Below are 24,474 nucleotides of genomic sequence, written 5' to 3'. Positions count from 1 at the left end.
AGAATTGTTAAATCAACACTAACCTAATGCTACTATCTAAGTTGCAGAAGTAAAGAGCATCAAACCATAATAAGGTGTAAGCAAGGAAACTAAACTAAATCTATTTTCACTTTCTTTTGGTTTTTTTTGGCGTTTGCGATGATCAGATAGTATTGAATAACCAAGTCAAAGGTCGGGAGTGGAAGTGTTTTAAGGATATGTAGAACAAGGTTCGGGAAGGAGTCAAGCGGAAAAGCATTCAGAGGATGAAATTAGTAAAAGGAGGATGTAACGAAGCAGAAGTTCATAGGAACCATTGGATCGATCGGGAATAGTATTAATCGAAGATGAGCAGTGGAGATCTTATCGCAGAAGATTACATGAATAGATGGATGAATACGATTGACAGAAGATGAATGGCAGAGATCTTATCGCGGGAGGCTAAGTGAAGAGATGGACGAACAGGACTGATCAGAAGATGAATGGCAGAGATCTTATCGCAAGAAATTTAGTGAATAGATGAATGAATAGGGTTAATGAACGATGAGTAGCGGAGATCTTATCATAGGTGATTTAGTGAATAGATGAATGAATAGGACTAACGGAAGATGAGCGGCGGAGATCTCATCGCATAGGTTAAGTGAATAGATGGACGAATATTGTTAAACGGGAGATGAATAGCAAAGACATTATCACAGAGATGAAGTGAAGAGATGGGTGGATCACATCAAGTCACGTGTTGACAGAAGGGAAAAAAAATGTGTGGAATGTTGGAGCAAGTTTCCATAGGTGGTAAGAAGTTTCTCACGTGCCCTCAAGGCTGTAAGCAGAATCTCAAAATTTTGTGTAATTAACCTAACTGGGTGACACGTAGCATGCAAAAACCACTTTTCTCACGTGCTCTCAGCCGGATATTGGCCATGCAAGAATTCGCGGAGATTGTGCGATAGGCGTTGGATCATGCAGGCTTGATCAAGGGTGGAGATCGGCCGAGCTAGTTGGCGATCGGGTGACGCGATATCCGTTGGATCGAGAGCACGGCAGATCGATGGTGGAGATTTGAAGTGCATAAAGTAGGTGGAAGACTTCACGATAGCCATTGGATCAAGCTAGAAAGATTGACGGTGGAGATCTGGAGTGCATAAAGCCAAGCGTTGAAATGAATCAGATGGTGATTTGTCAGGTTTTCTGTGGATCGGATGGTAAGGAGATATACTGGTATAAACTGCTTAAGACATGATTTATTGGCTCACGCTTAAGTATTTCATGCTGAATGAAATGAGAATACAAGTGATATCTATTATAGAAAGAGAGTGATTGAAGACTATAACAATGAAATGAACCAAGTACTGAATCAAGAGAACAAACTCCAAAGCTCATGCGATAACTAGAAATCTAAAACACAACCAATCTACTCTACACTATTGTAATGAAAATGCAGCTACTTAAGCAAATGAACGCTTAAACCATGAATCTATGCTAGCGTACATGTACAATAAAGAGAAGCCTTAGCTGCTAGGGTTGGGCCCTAACCCAAGAGCTTCAGCCCTCTGAGTTAACTCAGTGCTAGCTCAAAACAAAACTCATTCTTATTATCAAAACAATGGATTACATCAACAATTGTCATAAGTCTTGCAGCTCAAAAATAAAGTAAAGTTTTACAATCAAAATTCCAAAAAAAAAATTGAATCCTATTGAGGTCCTAGGCCACTCTACTTATACTTTTGAGGTCTCCAATGACTTCCTTAAAATTAGGAAGGCTTAGCTCCCAAACTAGAGATAAACTAGTGCTTTGATGTCCACTTGCTCGGCTGCCTTCTAGTCCTCATGATTTGGTTGGTTACACTCCGAGTTGATGGAGGAATACTCGAATGGAGGGGTAATAAATGAGGAAGATTTTCCTCCTATAATTCCTCTCCCTTGTCCCATTCAATTTTTTACAAAGATCTTTGCCAAAATGCCTTGTTTTTACCCTTTAATCCTAAATTACATGCACATTAGACCACAAAGCAAAATATCCAACTCTAACTCATCTCATAAGCAAAATATAATCAAAAGTATGCAATAAGTTGTGAGAATATTTAGTTTGACTATGCTAGAAGGTGAATTAAGGCCCATATAATTACCCAATGATGAGGATCGTCACACTTGAATTATTTTCTTGGTCTTCAAGTCTTGTAATCCAAAGAAGTTATTTCCCTTTCCCAGTCCAAGTATCCCTATGATCTTCTATGCCACTTTCACATGGAAGACTGTAAGCCAACCCCTTCTCCCTTTCATTCTAGATCCAAATTCTCAGTCACTTGTACTTACCCTGAAGTTTATGCTACCTTATATTGTCAGCTTATAGGAAAACTTTTGTATCTGACCCACACTCGTTCTGACCTTTCCTTTACTGTTGGCCTTATTTCTTTGTTTATGCAAAACCCACATGAAAGTCATTAGAAAGTAGCTAAAAGAATACTTCTTTATGTTCAAGGTAAGTTCAATCTGGGATTCATTACAGTTTAAAAGCATATCCTCTATTGGTTGGTTTCACTGATTCCGATTAGGTTGGTGACCTTGATGATTGGAAGTCTACTACAAGTTATGTATTCACTCTTGGTTCTAGACCTATTACATGGGCTTAAAAGAAACAAAGTTCCATTTCTCTTTCTTCAACAAAAGCAGAGTATTGTGGCATCGTAGAAGCTAGTAAGGAAGCCCCGTGGCATCGCCAGATCTTGTTAGAGTTTGGCTTTCAGCAGCAACATCTCACTACACTTAGGTGTGATAATCAAAGTGCCATTCAAATATGCAAAGATCCAGTCCAACATCAGCGCAAAAAACACATTGAAATACACATGCACTTCATCGGAAATCTCATTCATGACCATGTTCTTGAAATAAAATATTGTTCAATGGATGATCAAGTTGCAGACATCTTTACAAAGGCTCTCAGAGAGGTAAAGTTTACTAAACTTTGATTTATGGTTGGGGTTCAGGAAGTTGTCACTAAGGAGGGATAGGCTCTAATGCCTCCTTCCTTCTCCTATTGTGTCATATTTGTACATCCTTCAATCCTATCCCAAGTTGTTCTTAAGGGGGGGTGTTAGGATATTCTGACACATAGGAAATAGTTAAGTATAACTTGGTCTATTGTAGAGTTAGGTAAAGTGTGTTTCTTTACTATGTATTTTTGTAACTTACAATCTGACAACCATGATATGTTCTATACATGAAGTGATCCGACGGTTCATTTTATACTCGGTATTACTAACACTTGATCCATGGCTTAAAACCCGATTGGTCCATGATCTCTATTTAAAGAGCATGGGGGGTCATTTGTAGGGGGACTGTTCATGAGAGAAGCTTATGTAAATTTTCTTTCTTTTACATTAATAAATTTCCTGAAGTGGCTTCGTTGGCTCAGGTCATGGATTGTTTTCCTCTTTGAGGGTTTTAACCACGTCAAGAATAGTGGTGTATTGATCTATGATCTGTTTGTGAGCAGTGTCCCTTGATGTTCTATCTAAGGAAATTACCCTGTAAATTCATACATTTTTGTGGCATCAACATATTTGTCACACAAAAACTCTATTCATATTAATTAATATAATAGGAATTTTTTCACTATGAATAGAGAGTCAAATTTTCCACTTGGTCCTAATCCTAAGGATGATGAGAGCAGTATTGATGAAGGTTAGCAAAAAGGAAATTTTTGTAAACCAAGAGTCAATTATTCCACTTAGTCCTAATCCTAAGGATTATGAGAGCACCAGTGATTAAGGGCATGATCAATAATTTCTAGAGTCAAAATTTCCACTTAGTCCTAATCCTAAGGATTATGAGAGCACCACTACTGAAGGGGGGAGGAAGAATTTCCAGAGTCAAATTTTCCACTTTGTCTTAATCCTAAGGATTATGAGAGCACCACTGATGAAGAGGGTGATGAAGAATTTCCAAAATAAAATTTTCCAGTTCGTCGGGATGAAGAATTTCTAGAGTCAAATTTTCCACTTTTTCTTAATCCTAAGGATTACGAGAGCACCATTGATGAAGGGGGGGATGAAGAATATCTAGAGTAAAATTTTCCACTTTGTATTAATCCTAAACATTACGAGAGCACCACTGATGAAGGGGGGGATAAAGAATTTCCAGATTCAAATTTTCGACTTTGTCTTAATCCCAAGGATTACGAGAGCACCACTGATGAAGGGGGGGATGAAGAATTTCCAGAGTCAAATTTTCCACTTCGTCTTAATCCTAAGGATTATAATAACACCATTGATGAAGGGGGAGATGAAGAATTTCCAATAAATAGAGATTCAAAGTTTCCACTTAGTCTTAATCCTAAGGATTATGAGAGCACCAGTGAGGAAGGGGAGGGGGAGGATGAAGAATTTCCAGTGAATAGAGATTCAAATCTTCCACTTAGTCCTAATCCTAAGGATTCTGAGAGCAGCACAAATGAATGGGATGATGAAGAATTTCCATTAAATAGAGATTCAGTGTTTCCACTTAGTCATAATTTTAAGGATTATGAGACCACCACTAATGAAGGGGAGGATGAATAATTTCTTGAAAATGATAATTTGACTAAAAATAGAGAGTCATATTTTCCAATTAGTCCTAATCCTAAGGATTATGAGAGCACCAATTATGAAGGGGAGGATGAAGAGTTTCTTGCAAATGATAATTTTAGAGGCACAAATGTGAATAGTGCATTTTCTCTAAGTGATCGTTTCAAAGGCAGTCATGGTGATGAAGAATTGAATCCTCCAAGGGAATATTTCAAAAGCATGGATGAATATGGTAAATAATTTTTTCAGAGTTAGGATTTGAAAAGCACAGATGATGGTGGTGAAGAATTTTATTCAAGTGAGGATGGTAATGAATATTTTCCAAGTAATGATGGTGATGAATTTTCTAACTATGCTCAGAATGATCATAGTGAGGATAATATTCCTCCTAATGGTGATGAAAATTCTTCTACAAAGGATAATGAAATGATGAAGATGTTGCAAGAAAATATTGTATCTAGGAGTAGGAGTAGACCTTTTCATATCAATCCAAAATATTCTAGTTATACAAGGCTTAGGACAACATATCTCACAAGTAGAAGTTCTATTGGTGATCTGATTCCAAGTGAACATTGTCGAAAGGATTTCTTGAAACATATAGATTTCAAGTTTGCTATGGAGAAAAGGAAAAGATATTTGTCAATGAATAAGAGCATTCAAAATTCATATTTAGTGGGTTGCATGCAATCTATACTAGTAGGTTATAATTATCATATTTGTAATGTATCATTAGGGGAATTTTGAGGTCTAAAATGGGCCTCCTAAGGAAATTATAAAATAATAGTGGAAATATAAAATAATATTAGACTAGATCATCAAATTTTAGAGGGAAAAGAAGAAAAAACAATTTTTTCAGCTCGTATTTTCAACTGATCTTCGTATGGGTTTACTCAAATTTTGAGTGAAAATACTCATTGGATGAAAAATTTGATTCCTCATCCAAGGAGTACCCATCTTGTATACATTCAATGGACTCTACTACACGAACAATGAGAAATACATGAAAAACATGATTGCAATCGCATTGTTTCATGTATTTATGATATTTTGTGTAGCAAGGTCCATCGAAAGTATGCAACATGGGTACTCCTAGGATGAGGAGTTAAATTTTGCATCCAATGGTTTCTCCTGAGTAAAACCTTTGTGACATACGCCCTAGGCCTAATTTGACAATTTCCTACTAGGTTGCCATTCCTTAAATTTTTCTTCGATTAAAGTTAGATTCAATTGTCGTCACAATTATAATTATTCCATCATTACATGAACAAATATTATTCATGCAACTATACTCATTCTTCAAAATTTGTCAAGATCAAAGTAATGAACTGTACCCCTTAAGCACAATACTACAAACTCCTTCTGTGATTTACTGGATCCGTGATGTGGACTTTTACATTCAATTACAAAACTTACATTTCAAATCAACCGTTAAGCATAAATTACAACGTGGAGAAAAGAATCAATGATGGCATGCAAGCAATAATATTATTTGATGACTATGGAATGTTATCCTGATTTTACTATAGCTAGCATGGCCATGAATCATGATCATAGTCCTACTAGCATAGTCAAAGTATTATTGACATATATTTTATGCAATATGAATAAATGGTTAAACGAGCCTCAGTGGATGAAACTCCCATGATTCCTAATGCATAACATAGATAACCTGAACCATAGGTTATACCATTTCAAGCCTTAAAACACAATTATTCCACATACATCATTGTTTCATGCATAAATATTCACCACCTTAAAATCAGAGATCTCCTATAAGTTTAGAGAGGTACTAAATTTAATTGTGATTCAATTTAGATTCAGTAGTTATCCCATGCATCCATATATAATTATCTCATAAATAAAGCTAGTATAGGAAATTATGCTCAGGCATAGTGGTCACATGAAGATTCCACCATTTGTAACATGTTCCATACAACTCCTTAACCCAAGTATTAATAACTACCTGTTATGCTCCCATCACTAAATATACACTTAAATGCAATAGGGGTCACATGCATAAGAACTCAATCATCAAGATAACACACAGCTATACACATGTGATGAGAAATTAAACAACATAAAAAGTAAGGAGTAAACATACAGTAAATCCCATTTAAGTGGTTCAGACAAGAGCAATTGGAAGAAGGTCAATTGGAGAATTGAGCATCGCCACCCAACCTAGAACTATCTTCTATCGTTTCACCCGCAAGTCGAGAGTTCTTGCCATGGATCAAGTGCCTCATGTTGATCTATTCCATGGGTATTTAATACCCTCTTTCATGATATGGTTTCCATTAGCAGCATCCTTCTTTTATGGATCCTTTTATCCATTTTCCTAGGCTTTTCCCAGGAAAGATCGCCTTTATCTCTTGCGAGGATTTTCCTCATAAAATATTCCCTTTATCTCCTGCAAGGATTTTATGCTTTTTATTAACTTAAAATCTTTCTCTACCTAAGTAGCTTAATGGATATTTATCTCCAAATCCATTAAGATAATCTATATTTGGATCTAGAAATCTTATCATGAAAGGATTATCCATTCATATTCACCAATGAGATTTGGCAAGAATCTCATCTCTTGGTGTTACATACTCCCCCACTTAAATTTACACCGTCCTCGATGTATAACTGCATCTTACAATATTATTTCGTCGTTCACAAGTATTTGTATATGAATTCAAAAGATCTCATGGCCTTTTCATCTGAATATATCATTTACAAGGATCACATCTCCTTCCATCGTTGCCTGTAACATTTGTTTTAATAAATTTTGTGAGAGATTTTAGATGCAGAAACTGTTTACCACATTTAATATCATAATTTGATATACAACACTATTATTTGAGTAGCTATAGTTTATATTTCCTGCCATCTATTGTATTTGAAGAAATGCATGTTCTTCCCCTGCATTATTCCAAGCCTTTGTGTTCTTTCCAAAGACTTTCTTCCTCCAATTTCCCTGCATACAACAACTCAAATAACACATTTTCCAAATCAATATGTACAAAATATCATATCAAGTTATCTCACACAACCTTCAAAATCATATGTACCCATCAATTATAGATCACCTTTAATACTCATAGATCATAATCATAATCACCTGCATGCACCATTGACACAAACCATTGATACTTATCCTTAGTTTCCAATACTAATCCTTAATTTCCACCTTTGTCCTGCCTTTGTAGGCACTCTATATTGGTTTCCTTAATAGGAAATCACCTAGTGTCTTCATTCGTACCTGCACATAGTGTGTATTACACACACAGCTATACATGTCATATATTATCATACAATACATGTATCCATACCGGTACCTATGTATCGCTTGTACACTGTACCATCTGTACAACCTGTACACCATAACGATGTCCATAGATCACTTGCACGGCATATACTTCATCCACATGTTTCCAACCATGTTAATATTATGGACAAAAAATCCTTCTTTTATTTATGTTACCTTTAGGTAAGTTGATCAAACCGTTCTCAGTTTATCGATAGGAAAATAAGGAATTTCATGGACCTATTTAATTTTTGCAACCAGTGAAATTTTTTATGTCAAAGTGTTCAGGTGCTTTTGTTTAGAAAATAATTTTCCTATGTCATGTGGTTGCAGTACAATCTCAACAAAATAGTATCATAAAAGTAATCATGCATACTACAACTTTACAAAAACAATAGCGTTGAGTTTTGGGATTAAATATGTCACTTAGACAAGGTTTTAACAACAATGACATATGACCTCCACTTTATCATAAAACATATTATTTATTATGATACTTAACTTTATCTTTAACCAAGAAAATGATCGTTTGGTACTTAAAAGTAATCCATACTTAACTAAGCATGTCATATGCTCTTTTTACTTGTCTTCCAACATCTGGTTGGCCATGAATAATTTAGTTTAGGTAATACTTATTTCCCCTTCATGAGTTATAAACGAAAGTTACAATGTTTTCAATTCCACACCCTTTAATTTTTTAGGCACTATGTGTACTGGGGTGTGATCCTAGGGTATTTACATGTTAACATCTCCTTTTAACATTAAGCCACCCTTGAAACAAAGAGATAAGTTATTAAGTTTAATAACATGCATTCCCGCGTGGTTTATGCAACAATTCTTATGTTGTCCTATTCAACCCAAACAAAATTATCAATGCAATCTGTCAAGTAAACTTCCCAATATTTCTTGGTAGGGAATAGTGGTACAACATATGTTTTCGAGCTGGTATGATTGCGACTTAACTGACTAGGTTGCTACATCCCCATATCCTTACAAAAAAACCTCGATTACCAGTACCACATAGTCATCTCTATGGTTGAATCATCCTAATGTTTTTTGCTGCATGATTGGTTATCCTTAGAACCTTATTGATGCATGCATTATGTTATTACTAACATAAGATCCTTAGATCATCATAAGTTGTATTAATGTGAAAACCTTTTGAGTTTATCAAGAATTTTCTTATTAGTTCGGACCATCATGTTCTGAATCTAGTGTACCATTCTTTTAGGATGATATGAATTTATCTAATACATCAAGCCCCATCATGTCTAATCCATAAGTATACTTTACTCAACTAAGTAGAAACCCACTGATCATTATTCCCTTATCACTTTCGTCAAAAATTATAATTGTAATATCTTCAATCATCCCATTGTAAGCACCTTTATGAAAGGTTCTTCTTTGTGAGATAAAAACATAACCCCATATGTATCTAGATGGATATGTTCATTAAGTTTTTTGAGTTTGACGTTGCACATTTTAAATCATATTAGAAATTTTAGTGAACTTTTTAGAATGTGCTCATAAAATTAATATAGTCTTTCTGCTATTAACCAAGAAGCACCAGGAGTTTCTTTTACACTCCCATTATGTATTTTCACTAGAGGTACTTTTGTTGTCAGTCCCATTGACTTTCTTATGAAGTTAATACAATTATTAATGTATGATGCCTTCCTGCATATAGTAAGTTGCATTGCATGTGTGCCTACTCTTCACACATTGACCCTAGTTCAGTCTAGATCTGAACATAAAATTTGTGCTTCTTATTAGTTACAATTGTTTAGGTATGGTTTCACTCAAGAACCTATAGGTCCAAAATATGCATATGTTATCTGTTAAGGTTAATTTCCCTTCAATAGAATTTTCCCTAAAGGCAAAATTTCCTTCCAAAATGGATTGCAAAATTTCATTCCAAAATTTTTGTTCAGGGACTATTTTACTCAGTTATGTGCCAGCGTCCCTAATATTTAAGCCACATTTTCACGCCCAGAGCCTAGGTCACTTCCAAAAATTGAATGAAACATTAAGAATAGTAAGATAACATGTAAATAATAGTACTATTGCAATTACTTGAATAATATCTTCACTAAACCCCTACTAGCCATGGCAGGAATTTTGTCAAACATATCACGAATATGTGATCTATAGTTGTAAATAACATATCTTAGCATAGGGGTCTCAAAATTATCTGAGATTTTCTATGAGGCATTCTTTCCTTGTCACTTTAGCTGTAGTTTCATCCATTAGGCCATATATACATTGTTCATTCACATACAAGTAAAAACATGATGAAATCCATACATAGCTACTATCATAATATATATATATATATATATATATATATATATATATATATATATATATATATATATATATATATATATATATATATATAACCAACATAACAGCATCAAAATACCAATGAAATCACAACCATATAAACCACATATTACTAGTATAATAGCCATAGAAATATAAGGAGAAATAACCTCATTATTGAAGATGAAAAATCCAAACCCAGGATGGGACTTCCACGTTCCACCCAACCATAAAATGGCTAAGCCAAATCTCTCTTTAGCCATTCACCCCTGTGCCATATTCCAAGCATGAATGTGGGATCTATTGAAACACATTAATCTAAAACCAAATAGGGCTTCCAAAGGCCAACCACCTCAACCCATAAAATAGTGTTTCCACGTCATAGTCAGGCATCACAAAACCATCATCATATCGACCTCTATCCAAGCCTTCTAGGGCTCTAGATCATTTTTTCCAACCAAGGCTCCAAGACTGTTAACTCAACCCACAACTTTTATCGAGCTCCAGAGCATTTTTCCAACCAATGCTCTAGGGCTAGTAACTCAACCCACCAAGGACTCTAGAGAATTTTTCCAACCAAGGCTATGGGACTAGTAACTCAACTGAAGATGTTATAGGGCTCCAGAGCGTTTGTCCAACCAAGGCTCTAGGAACTAGTAACTCAACTCAAGCTAAGGAAATATGAGAACCAAACAAAATAAAACAATGGAACGAACCCACAACCTCCATGGCTATCCAGGAAATGGAAAGGCTAGTCAAATCCATCCTCAATCCTGACCATCCTCCATGCCAATGACAAATTATGACTAATAAACCACATGCATGTGCCATGCCATGCAAAAAATAGTGTGGAAAACATACATGAAACTCGGTACTTGAAAGAGAAACCCATTGTAGTTGCTGATCCCGATGTCCCCTTATGCTCTCTTGCTCTTTATTTTCCTTCTTGCTCCAAAATCCAAGCATTCCACACTCTCCAAGGGTGCCCCAAGAAAACTCTAATCATCCAAGAGTATGAGAAAGAGATAATAGAAGTGAGCTCCATCAAAAATGAACTGACCAACCTTCACTAACCAAGCCTAACCACTGACCGTCAGAAGCCTTTTTATCAACGAGGCCTCTATTTTATTCATTTTCCATTATCTTACTTCATTTTCCTCCTCACATGCAACCTGTGACCTTTCACCTCCATTTTCTCCTAATTTCTATTCTTTTCATAAATAAAATGCCAATGAATGCCTCATGCCTTTCCAAAGCCTTTTTCATTTCCTTTTCCAATTTCCTTACCCATAATAATTGAAATGAACACTCGCTAGGATGTTTTTCCCACCATTCAGCTTGGAATACATGTCCCATCAACCGTGGCCCTATATTTTTTGCATGATTTTCTACCAGCGCTATTACAATATTTCAATGATTTGAAATCAAAGATCAATCAAGCACTATTTCTTACATTATCAATCTTGAAAAACATATTCAAAATATATATGGATTCAAGTGGATATGGTATTGAACAAAATTGATATAATGAGGTATATGTTTTAACCCTATTTAGATAATTCCTACAAACAAATTCTCAATCATATATAAAATATTCAATGGAATACAAAAACATTAACACAAATATTTTATCGTGGAAACCCAAAATCAAGAAAACTAGAAAAAAAAATTCAATATATTATCCTTGTAATGTTAAAATACAATATTCATGTGCCATAACATTCATAAACCATGTTATAGGCTATTTTTTCACATCTGATCAGTGAGCCTCCTAATGGGATCAATCAACATCATATCCCCCGTTGTCACCATCTTGTACAAATCCCTAAGCATGTTCCCTTCATCCCCCAGAATTTTAGCCCTAAACATGAATCATCTGAGCCAGTTTTAGGACCAACACTCCTTCTATGCCTACTTGGGTGTGATCACATATAGGTTACTCCACCGTGGCCTGCGTTGGTCACTAGCAAATTTCTCTCCTTTGCACCTACGTTGGTTATAGAAATATGGGAGAATAATCGGGATTCTGGAAGCTTCCCCTTCTAGGAGTTTCCAGAAGTTGCTTTAACTACTTACCTTTTATAAAACATTTGGATCCTATCCTACCCTACTTTGGAGTTTTCACCACTTACAATTTGATCCTATCCCTCCATCAAAGGTGGATCTCAAACCCTAGATTGGTAATTGGATAAGAACTCCCAACTTTCCCTACTTCTCTATATTAGCCTTCTATGTGGTTGGAGGTTGGATTCTGGAGAGTGATTCTACCCTTATGCTGTAGTGAGTGGTTATTATCTCATGCATTTAGGGTGATTGGAGGTGCATATTGTGACAAGGAAAGGACAAGTCAAGAACTTAGAGGAACTCTTCTACAAGATAAACTGCCACTTATGGTTATAATCTCCTTCCATTTATATTAATTCAAAGAATTCATTTTTTTCCTATATGTGATGTTGTTATTTCATATATTTCAATACCATTTTGATCTATTGAATGAAGAATTTAGATGATACTACATACATCTCATATTTTCTTGCCTTGTGTTATTCGACTATGTAGGTTCTAATTTTGGCATTCAGAGCTAGAATTGGAGCTTCCAAGCTAAATAAGGAGTGAAGTGTGTGAATGCTTCTAGGTAGGCATCACTCTATTATCTATTTACTTTAAGGAAAAGCATTGAGCTCCTTGTCTCCTTGATGTTCTATGTTAGCCACCTACCTAGGGGGGATACTTTTGTCCATAATCGTAAATCTCGTATAACAAATTGGTGACCCCACTAAGGAAAAATTCATTCCCTTGGTGGTCTCCTTGTCCATTGTGCTTGTCCTACCTCTTGTTTAGACCTGTACTATCTCACCCAGTCCTGAATAGACCTAGGAAGACCTTTCATTAGGATTTACTTTCATTTTTGTGTTGGAACTTGGCTTTCCTTGATCACTGTACCTTGTGCTATAGAGACAATGCATTGCAGTGCACCCTAGCCTTCTCTGCATCTGCATTGCAGTGCATCCTATCCCTTTTATCACCTTCCATGATACTGGTTTGATGCAAAAAAATGCCTTTTTTGTGATTTTCTCTTTGATTAACTTTGTTCTGGTTGGTCCTATGTGTCCTTGAGTGTGCCTTGGTCTCTCGTAAGCCTCCATTTGATTATTTTTTTTTTATTGCCTTCTATAAGAATTTGTCTATATTTTCCTTTGTTCTTGTTGTTAGGTCATTAGAAAACTAAATTGTTTAGTCATTGAGTGCTTGAAAGAATTGGTGTTTTATTCATCGTTCTGAATAGTTTTCTTTTATCAATGATTAGATAAATCTCTTAATTTTCATCTAAAAGTTAAGTGTAATCCAAAAGACAAATCTTATCCATCATACATTGCATATAGGGCTTTGATTTTGATTGGAAATGTGAATTTATAGACATCTATTATTTCATCACTTGTTTGTTGCATTGTTGATTGATTTCTTCTTCCCCTACTTAGTTAGGCCTTTCATTATTAAATGGAAAATGAAAAGAGTTCCTTTTTTCATATTAGTTGCATCATAGATGTGTTCAAGTGACATTGATTTTGGTAATACATAAAACTAAAACTTAATTCAATATCAACTTAAAATTTACCGAAACAACCCAAGGAGAATTTTTAACATTAATGAAAAAAACATAGAGGTCTAGGCTAGAGACGTGTTCTGACATCGTTAAATGTAGGAGTTGTCATTGTTTACAATCATTGCATCTTGGGGGTGAAATCGTGTTTCATGTATGTGAGTGTATAGGATCATACTCCACGTAACTTCAGTTATATTGGTAGCTTTCCACACACGTAAAGTATATGGGAACACTCTCATCAAACGATTATGCCTTAGACAACACTACTACAGACTACACTTCCACATATCGTCGAGTATATTTTGGAAGTCTGCCATATGTAGCTATCCTCACCATAGGTAATTGAGTCATCTGCCTTGTATATCGTGATACACTAAGCACAACATTTAGGGAGATTACCTACATGTACGTTAGGTGGTTGGTTTGCAAGGTGTATATTACAGTTCATGGTTGCTTGGTAAACATTTATGCCTAGTTACCATTTTGTTTTTTTTGTCTTTAATTTCTAAAATCAATCAACTGACCATGGAACAACATCCTTCCCGTGAAACAGCTCCTTAGTGGACCTTAGGTTGAGACTAATGGAAACAGTTCCAGAGTATACCAATCAAGGGAATCCCTCTGATCGAAATCCTTTTCCTTTTCCTTATTTTAAAAATATTGGTGCTCCTTATATGGCAACATTGTCTCTTCCTGGATTTACCATTGGTTTTCCAGTTTGGTTTTCTTAGACCCCTACGGTTATAAATGTCCAAACTGCTTCTCAACCAAGTTCTCCTCCACCTAAACAACATTAACCTCATGTTGATCCTAAATTTGACACTTTACCTTTTTCACCTATTATTTCTTCATATCTTCTTCCTCTTTGCCTGGTGGAAGTCATGATTCTAGTAACCAGGAAACTAAGAAGACGAAGAAAAGGATGAAGAAGAAGAAGCAAACTATGGGGACAACCAAGAAACCATTACTGCAGATGCAACTAGTATGGACAAATCTTCCAATTAGCCCCATAAAGTTAAATTCCCTTGCAGGTTATGTAAGGGTGACCACCTTCTTATAGACTTTCCTGGTATTCCTAAGGTATTAGAAGTGTGGTCTCTAGCCTAGACCTCTATGTTTTTTGCTGTTGGAATTCCTTGCCTTGTGACTTCTCATATTCTCTCCACCATTTTCCTTTTAATGCTTGAAAACTATCTGTTTCTGTGCATACATCACTAATAGAGGGAAGCTCTATTTGTGTAAAGGCATCAACAAGGATAATCTGCTCTGTTGGAGTAGGCTGGAATGATCCAACATTTTTCTCTTCATTTCCGACTAGTATCCCTTCCTCCTGTTGCACTGATTCATTTTGTTCCATGGTGATTTGGGTGGGCCGGGGTGAGTCTGTGCCTTTTTCCTCATTTCCTTCCTCTTCTTCTCGTTCCTTGGCAATCTGAATAGGCCTGGGTGAGTCCAATTTTTCTTCATTTCCTCCTGTAATTGTTTCTTCTTCCTCCATAATGGTTTGGGTAGGCCGGGGTGAGTCTGTATTCTCCTCTTCCTTATTCTCTGCTTCTTCCTGCATAGTTTCTGGGGAACTTGCTGGTTCTTGTGTGTCAGCAAGTTCTTCTGTTTGGTCCTGTTATCACTGAAAATGATGTTGTCAAAATTTTTTAGTCTAGCTTAAAGTCAGAGCAGTTTCGCAGCGCCAGGATTCTTTTTAGCAGTTTCGGAGCGCTACCTGTTTGAGTGGTTTCCTAGCGTGCTACGAAACTGGGGATTTGTTCGAGTTTTCAGTGGAGGCTCGAATCATAGGATGTCTATTGTACACTGACTGCAACTGCTGTGGATGAGGTTGATGTGCTTAAAGGTCTAATGTTGACTAAAGGATATAACTCTGGTGTTGTGGCATACGATGCTCTGATCTATGGACTTTGTAAAATGGCCAGAGCAATCTGCAGAGCTATTAGGGTTGATTGTCAATTCTCTCAAGGCACTCGATGGTGTAGTTCCCCGCGGTGGTCCAGAACCGAGACAGAAGCCATGTTATCTATTTATTTTGGTTGTTGAACAATTTGTTAGTGGAAATGATATATTCATTATATGATAAGGAAGACAAGCAGGCGCTGAATTAGATGAGGCGGTGGGCACCTGTTGACACTACAGGGGAATTGGAGCTGCTCATGCCGTTATTGGCTTGCAGGCAATTGCAAGTATGCAAAAGACGACTGCAGATATCTGCACTCCCATTTTATTGGAGGTTCCGGTGTCACTTTCATGACTAAGCTGGTTGGCCACGATAACAAGCCTATTCGAGGAATTGCTTTTCTTTCGCATTTAGGCTCTGCCAAACTCTATTCTGTTGGCCAACATAATAAGCTTATAGCCTGGGACTGCCATACAGGACAGGGAACAAATATCCCCTTAGGCGACGACAGTGGAGTTGGATGCCTTCTAAGTGAAGGTCCGTGGCTTTTTGTCGGCCTTCGTAATGCTGTCAAGGCTTTGAATACCGTCAACTTGACAGAGCTATTATTAGACAGCCCTAATGGACAAGTGCATGCTCTGGCGATCACTGATCAAATGATTTTGGCTGGAACACATGATGGCACCATTTTAGCATGGAAGTTTAATCCTACAACCAATACATTTGACCCTGCAACTTCCCTCACAGGGCATATGTTTCCTGTTGTCTCATTAGTCTCACAGAAAGACAAACTTTACTCTGCCTCTATGGACCACACAATAAAAGTTTGGGACCTGGAAACTTTTCAATGTATCCAAACCTTGAGAAATCACACATCAGTTGTAATGTCTCTTCTTTGTTGGGACCAATTTCTCTTGTCGTGTTCTTTGGATGGCACAGTGAAGGTTTGGGCTGCTACATCAACTATAGCTCTTGAAGAGATTTACACTCGTATTGAAGAACATGGTGTTCTTGCGTTGTGCATAATGAATGATGAACAAGCCAAACCTATTTTGCTTTGTTCATGCAATGATAAGAGTGTGCGCCTTTATGACTTGCCATCGTTTCATGAACGAGGTAGAGTATTCTCAAGAAATGAAGTGCGAGCACTTCAGATTGGACCTGGTGGATTATTTTTCACTGGTGATGGAATGGAGCATATCATGGTACCGGTGAATGAGGGAGGTCGAGAGTGCCATAAGACGGTTATTGAAGTTGGAGCCCGAATCAAATCCAGTTTGGCATTATTGTCGATATTCAGAAATACAGAATTCGTGGTCTCTTAGAAGGCGGCGCATTTGATCATGAGGTGCTGTTGGATGCTCTATATTGCCATGGGGAATGCGCATTAACTGTTTGACAATTTCAGTCTTAGAATTTTCTTTATCGAAATGTAGTGATTAACCGCCAAATGTCAAGTGGCTTTTATGAGGGTTTGATTGCCACAAGGTCGCCACTATTATTGACACCCGGATTGAGATGTGGCGCTTCAGATGGCCATATACATTAGCAAAATCACCAGAATCACAACGACAACTGGAAAGGGAGATTATAAAGTAGATTTTAATAGCTAATGGAGTGAAAGGAGACATTCAAGGGCTAGTATTTATGCGTGATTCGAAAACAACGGGGGATATGAAGATTTCTGTTTCCATTATCATGTTTCGGTTTCTGTTATTGTGTTTTTGGGTTGCCTGAGGCGCGCAGAGAGCATCAATGTCAGATTTGCATAATAGTGCCCAGAAGGAGAAGGTTCAGAGTATATCTCAGAGTTCAAATTACAACAGCAAGGGTTTCAATTGTAGATTGAATTGAGCAGAAGATGTGAATTTAAAAGTATCCTGAACATGTTGGCGGTACTGAGGAGGATCCAGAATGTATTATATGTTGATATCTTTACATCTTTCTGTTGTTGTGTGCAGTTAACACTAGGTGCTTTTGTCTGTCTACAACATACAAGAATGACTTTGTGAAATGCAACCCAGGTCAGCAGTGTCTTCTGTATCGTTATACTATGGCAGAGATAGAAGAATTGTTTGTGAGGAAGATGAAAATTTGCTGAACGATACAACATTTTGAAGGATAGGAGGGATCGAAGCTCAATGGGTTTTAGTTTCAACAGAATCCCAATTGCCAGCCAGAGAGGGGATAGTCTGCTAGATAAAAAGTGTAAAATTGGGTAGCTGAACTTCATACATGTTTCATATCTGTGAAACGAAACTGAGATTTTTCAGAACCACCCTTCCAGTTTTAACACTCTAGTTTCTAACTAGATGCAACTTGGATGTTTGATGCACGGTTGTGAGCAGCATTCAATATCATTTTGTGCACTCGGACTCCAAAGATTTATGCTAAAATAATTTGACTAGATATTGGATGGTTCTTATAAGATCACCAGGGTTGATAGCTTAGAACAGAATGCTTCATAATTTTCTTGTGAATGCTTAATTTATTTGTGATCATTCCAACAGCATTAGCTGGAGTATTTGACATTTTGAAGATGGCCCCTGGTTGCAATAATGTTAATACAGTGTTATTGGTTCAGTCAACTTCTCAGGTTGCAGAGATCCGATTTGAAGTTGCACCACAGCATCAAAACAATAAAGGAGCTCATAGTGACTCAAATCATAGTCAAAGTAACCAGAGAAAACACAGATTCTCAAGTAGATCATTTACCAACTCAAGATTTATTTGCTACGGAACAAATAGAGGTTATCTACAGCAGTTTCGTAGCGCGCTACGAAACTGCTGTAGGTGATAATTTAAAGTGCAGAGCAGCTAGTCTAACACGGTGAGCGGGAGTTGAGGAAGAGGAACAGCTGTCTATCAAAGACCACCTCCAGCACATCATAAATCTAGCATTACTCCATACTTGGGGTCATTAAAGGATTTGGGAGCAGGCTGCTATATTTTAGGAGAATGTTGTGAGACAAAAGGCCGACAAACAGGAACAGCTCCCTATATTTCAGGGCGATGGAAAACATATTATGTTAAGGGCCAACAAACAACTGCAGACACCTTTTCAGCTCATAAAGTTTCCAGCTCATTTGAAAGGTGTGGTGATATGCGGTGTTTGGGAAGAATTAAAGAACAGCAGACTTGTTTTTAAATGATGAAGAGGAATGGAAGACAGGGGACCGTGGATATAGGATGATTAATTTTATCAATTAATAGGCTGTCTTACAGCTAGCATCCGAGACCAGCTTGCTCGGTGAATGCTCCCTTAACATATCTTAGCCATAATGGAAATCATACAGCTGTCCAGCATCCAAGAAAGCATCAAGCCTGCGAGGAGAAAAGAATTAGTGTTTTAGTTTGATTAGGGCTTTATGTAATTACAGCCCAGCATGTTTGTAATTAATGCATTAGTTAGTAGCATGTAGGAATAATTAATAGCCACCTTCGAGGCTCCCCTCATGCTGGAGGAGGATGCTCGAGGTGTTTTAGTTTGCTTGCCTATATATGGGCCAAGGTTAGATGTAGAAAGGGTTGGACTGTATATACAAAAACAGAGTTTTTTAGAGCTTATGAAAAGACTGTTACAGTAATGGCAAACAGGGTTTTTTCTTCCCAAGATTCTCAATGCATCTTTTTGTTCAAATGTGATGGTGGTTTAGTTTCTTAATGTTCTTTTTACAGCCTTGTTATGGCACAATCCCTCAGAATTCATATTATATGCTCTGACTTCCTGTGTGCTTGACAAGCTGTGGGTTTTGGTGAAGCATGTTAGAACATCACTCAGAATTCATTTTTTAATGCTCTGACTTCCTGTATGTTCAGCAGGCTTTGATTTAGGTAAATTATGTTTGAACATCTGATGATGCAAAGAGCCTTGGCTTCCATGAGATGACTGTGATTTGGTTTATTAACTGTGAGAGACTCCATAGCCCAATGAAGACCAATTTGATGTATGTCCAACCAGCTATATTTTTATAAATGTGTGAAGAGTTAGCCCTCTAGTGTTTGAAGGATTTTGTCAAGAGTCGTGAGAGAGCCCTCTCTGATTAGGAAGGCTAATTCCTAATCTAAAGTATGGTCTGAAACAGTTACATGAGACCTTGCTTGGTTGCAGTCCCTAGTACTGGTTTTGTGATAACATTTTGGTGCGTCTGCCGGGAGCTTAAGATTGGATTTCTGAAGGTAGCAGGAGTTCAAATGATTTTCAAGGCTGCAAAACTACCTTGGCGACTCCATTGTTGAAGAATTCAAGGTTTATATATTCATGGTGATTCCACTGGAGTTATGAAAGACCCAGAAGCTGCTCTTCTTTGTTCAAGGTATGCATGCATAGATTTCTCAGGAATTCATGGTTTCCCAAATCATTTTCCCAAGGATGCATACTTTCTAAGGAATGGTCCAAAATTTAACGGAGAGAATCTGAGTTTAACTTTGGATCATATATCAGATTTTTGTGAATTTGCACAGCTTCTTAGAATTAAACATGAGGATGTTTGCATAAGGTTATTTTATGATTCATTCCAAGGGAAATGCAAACAGTGGGTTGAATGCTTGCCTGCCAAGTCCATTAAGTCATTGCCAGACTTTTGGCTTATGTTCTTGGAGGAATGGATAGATAGGTCAGAGGTGGAAGTAAACTCTCCTTCAGTTGAAGGTTTTAAACAATGGAATAATGATCACAATCAAGAAGAAACAAATGAATCTTTTTCCTTGTCCTTGTCTTCATATCTGAAATCCTTTGACTGCAAGTCAGAGGATAAGATGAAATTTTTTGATGAAATTGCCAAAGATATTGAGAAAGAAATTGAAGGTTTAGAAGGACGGATTCAGGCATACAATTTTCATGATCATGATTATTATTCTCAAAAGTTTCCTGTGACAGAGCGCAAGGAGACTATGCTGCTTCCTCTCCCTTTCATGATTGAGGAACTGAATACTGTGATTGAAGATCAGTTTGCACAGCTGGAAAGTTTCAAGGAAGGACAAGCTGATCATATGTTTTGGGATCCTATAGCTGATTACATGGAAGAGTTTTATTCTCCAGTGTTTCAGCTTACCTATGAAGATCAGAGACAGTTTCAGTGGCAGCAGTCATTACATTATCACATTGGCTCTGAAATCCGATGCAGTCAAAGACATTTTCAGTGGCAGCTGTCATCTCACTATCACATTGGCGCTGAACTTCGGGACAGGCAAAGAAGTCAAATGTCAGATAAAGCAAATGACTGGCTGCATTGGAAGTTTCATATTGATTGAGCTGAGGAAAGTTGAAATGGTTAGGGTAGGTAGGTAGGTAATTGCAAATAAGCTCAAGGTTAACTGAGCATTTCTTTTCAGTAGATGTAATTTTCTTTCTCCTGCAGTCATGCTTGTCAAAGCAAATTTAGATAAGGCACTGGAGCTGCATGTTCTTAGTGCACCACAGGGGCACACTATCCCAAGTGGAGCCACTGTTATCACTGAAAATGATGTTGTCAAAATTTTTTAGTCTAGCTTAAAGTCAGAGCAGTTTCGCAGCGCCAGGATTCTTTTTAGCAGTTTCGCAGCGCTACCTGTTTGAGTGGTTTCCTAGCGTGCTACGAAACTGGGGATTTGTTCGAGTTTTCAGTGGAGGCTCGAATCATAGGATGTCTATTGTACACTGACTGCAACTGCTGTGGATGAGGTTGATGTGCTTAAAGGTCTAATGTTGACTAAAGGATATAACTCTGGTGTTGTGGCATACGATGCTCTGATCTATGGACTTTGTAAAATGGCCAGAGCAATCTGCAGAGCTATTAGGGTTGATTGTCAATTCTCTCAAGGCACTCGATGGTGTAGTTCCCCGCGGTGGTCCAGAACCGAGACAGAAGCCATGTTATCTATTTATTTTGGTTGCTGAACAATTTGTTAGTGGAAATGATATATTCATTATATGATAAGGAAGACAAGCAGGCGCTGAATTAGATGAGGCGGTGGGCACCTGTTGACACTACAGGGGAATTGGAGCTGCTCATGCCGTTATTGGCTTGCAGGCAATTGCAAGTATGCAAAAGACGACTGCAGATATCTGCACTCCCATTTTATTGGAGGTTCCGATGTCACTTTCATGACTAAGCTGGTTGGCCACGATAACAAGCCTATTCGAGGAATTTCTTTTCTTTCGCATTTAGGCTCTGCCAAACTCTATTCTGTTGGCCGACATAATAAGCTTATAGCCTGGGACTGCCATACAGGACAGGGAACAAATATCCCCTTAGGCGACGACAGTGGAGTTGGATGCCTTCTAAGTGAAGGTCCGTGGCTTTTTGTCGGCCTTCGTAATGCTGTCAAGGCTTTGAATACCGTCAACTTGACAGAGCTATTATTAGACAGCCCTAATGGACAAGTGCATGCTCTGGCGAACACTGATCAAATGATTTTGGCTGGAACACATGATGGCACCATTTTAGCATGGAAGTTTAATCCTACAACCAATACATTTGACCCTGCAACTTCCCTCACAGGGCATATGTTGCCTGTTGTCTCATTAGTCTCACAGAAAGACAAACTTTACTCTGCCTCTATGGACCACACAATAAAAGTTTGGGACCTGGAAACTTTTCAATGTATCCAAACCTTGAGAAATCACACATCAGTTGTAATGTCTCTTCTTTGTTGGGACCAATTTCTCTTGTCGTGTTCTTTGGATGGCACAGTGAAGGTTTGGGCTGCTACATCAACTATAGCTCTTGAAGAGATTTACACTCGTATTGAAGAACATGGTGTTCTTGCGCTGTGCATAATGAATGATGAACAAGCCAAACCTATTTTGCTTTGTTCATGCAATGATAAGAGTGTGCGCCTTTATGACTTGCCATCGTTTCATGAACGAGGTAGAGTATTCTCAAGAAATGAAGTGCGAGCACTTCAGATTGGACCTGGTGGATTATTTTTCACTGGTGATGGAATGGAGCATATCATGGTACCGGTGAATGAGGGAGGTCGAGAGCGCCATAAGACGGTTATTGAAGTTGGAGCCCGAATCAAATCCAGTTTGGCATTATTGTCGATATTCAGAAATACAGAATTCGTGGTCTCTTAGAAGGCGGCCCATTTGATCATGAGGTGCTGTTGGATGCTCTATATTTCCATGGGGAATGCGCATTAACTGTTTGACAATTTCAGCCTTAGAATTTTCTTTATCGAAATGTAGTGATTAACCGCCAAATGTCAAGTGGCTTTTATGAGGGTTTGATTGCCACAAGGTCGCCACTATTATTGACACCCGGATTGAGATGTGGCGCTTCAGATGGCCATATACATTAGCAAAATCACCAGAATCACAACGACAACTGGAAAGGGAGATTATAAAGTAGATTTTAATAGCTGATGGAGTGAAAGGAGACATTCAAGGGCTAGTATTTATGCGTGATTCGAAAACAACGAGGGATATGAAGATTTCTGTTTCCATTATCATGTTTCGGTTTCTGTTATTGTGTTTTTGGGTTGCCTGAGGCGCGCAGAGAGCATCAATGTCAGATTTGCATAATAGTGTCCGGAAGGAGAAGGTTCAGAGTATATCTCAGAGTTCAAATTACAACAGCAAGGGTTTCAATTGTAGATTGAATTGCGCAGAAGATGTGAATTTAAAAGTATCCTGAACATGTTGGCGGTACTGAGGAGGATCCAGAATGTATTATATGTTGATATGTTTACATCTTTCTGTTGTTGTGTGCAGTTAACACCAGGTGCTTTTGTCTGTCTACAACATACAAGAATGACTTTGTGAAATGCAACCCAGGTCAGCAGTGTCTTCTGTATCGTTATACTATGGCAGAGATAGAAGAATTGTTTGTGAGGAAGATGAAAATTTGCTGAACGATACAACATTTTGAAGGATAGGAGGGATCGAAGCTCAATGGGTTTTAGTTTCAACAGAATCCCAATTGCCAGCCAGAGAGGGGATAGTCTGTTAGATAAAAAGTGTAAAATTGGGTAGGTGAACTTCATACATGTTTCATATCTGTGAAACGAAACTGAGATTTTTCAGAACCACCCTTCCAGTTTTAACACTCTAGTTTCTAACTAGATGCAACTTGGATGTTTGATGCACGGTTGTGAGCAGCATTCAATATCATTTTGTGCACTCGGACTCCAAAGATTTATGCTAAAATAATTTGACTAGATATTGGATGGTTCTTATAAGATCACCAGGGTTGATAGCTTAGAACAGAATGCTTCATAATTTTCTTGTGAATGCTTAATTTATTTGTGATCATTCCAACAGCATTAGCTGGAGTATTTGACATTTTGAAGATGGCCCCTGGTTGCAATAATGTTAATACAGTGTTATTGGTTCAGTCAACTTCTCAGGTTGCAGAGATCCGATTTGAAGTTGCACCACAGCATCAAAACAATAAAGGAGCTCATAGTGACTCAAATCATAGTCAAAGTAACCAGAGAAAACAAGGATTCTCAAGCAGATCATTTACCAACTCAAGATTTATTTGCTACGGAACAAATAGAGGTTATCTACAGCAGTTTCGTAGCGCGCTACGAAACTGCTGTAGGTGATAATTTAAAGTGCAGAGCAGCTAGTCTAACACGGTGAGCGGGAGTTGAGGAAGAGGAACAGCTGTCTATCAAAGACCACCTCCAGCACATCATAAATCTGGCATTACTCCATACTTGGGGTCATTAAAGGATTTGGGAGCAGGCTGCTATATTTTAGGAGAATGTTGGGAGACAAAAGGCCGACAAACAGGAACAGCTCCCTATATTTCAGGGCGATGGAAAACATATTATGTTAAGGGCCAACAAACAACTGCAGACACCTTTTCAGCTCATAAAGTTT

At 37.6% G+C, this 24,474-nt stretch overlaps 2 pseudogenes; both read left to right on the top strand.

Moving 5' to 3' along the window:
- The first annotated feature begins 15,662 nt into the window (after window positions 1-15,662).
- On the top strand, window positions 15,663-16,987 carry LOC149230248 (zinc finger CCCH domain-containing protein 17 pseudogene; annotated as a pseudogene).
- A 4,410-nt stretch (window positions 16,988-21,397) lies between these two features.
- Window positions 21,398-22,722, top strand: LOC149230247 (zinc finger CCCH domain-containing protein 17 pseudogene; annotated as a pseudogene).
- The last annotated feature ends 1,752 nt before the right edge of the window (window positions 22,723-24,474 follow it).

The sequence above is a fragment of the Pinus tabuliformis genome, chromosome J (assembly GCF_031772625.1).
Source record: "Pinus tabuliformis cultivar Carrire ecotype Pingquan chromosome J, CPIR1, whole genome shotgun sequence".
Classification (NCBI taxonomy): Eukaryota; Viridiplantae; Streptophyta; class Pinopsida; order Pinales; family Pinaceae; genus Pinus; species Pinus tabuliformis.
This window is presented reverse-complemented; position numbering and strand designations above follow the sequence as displayed.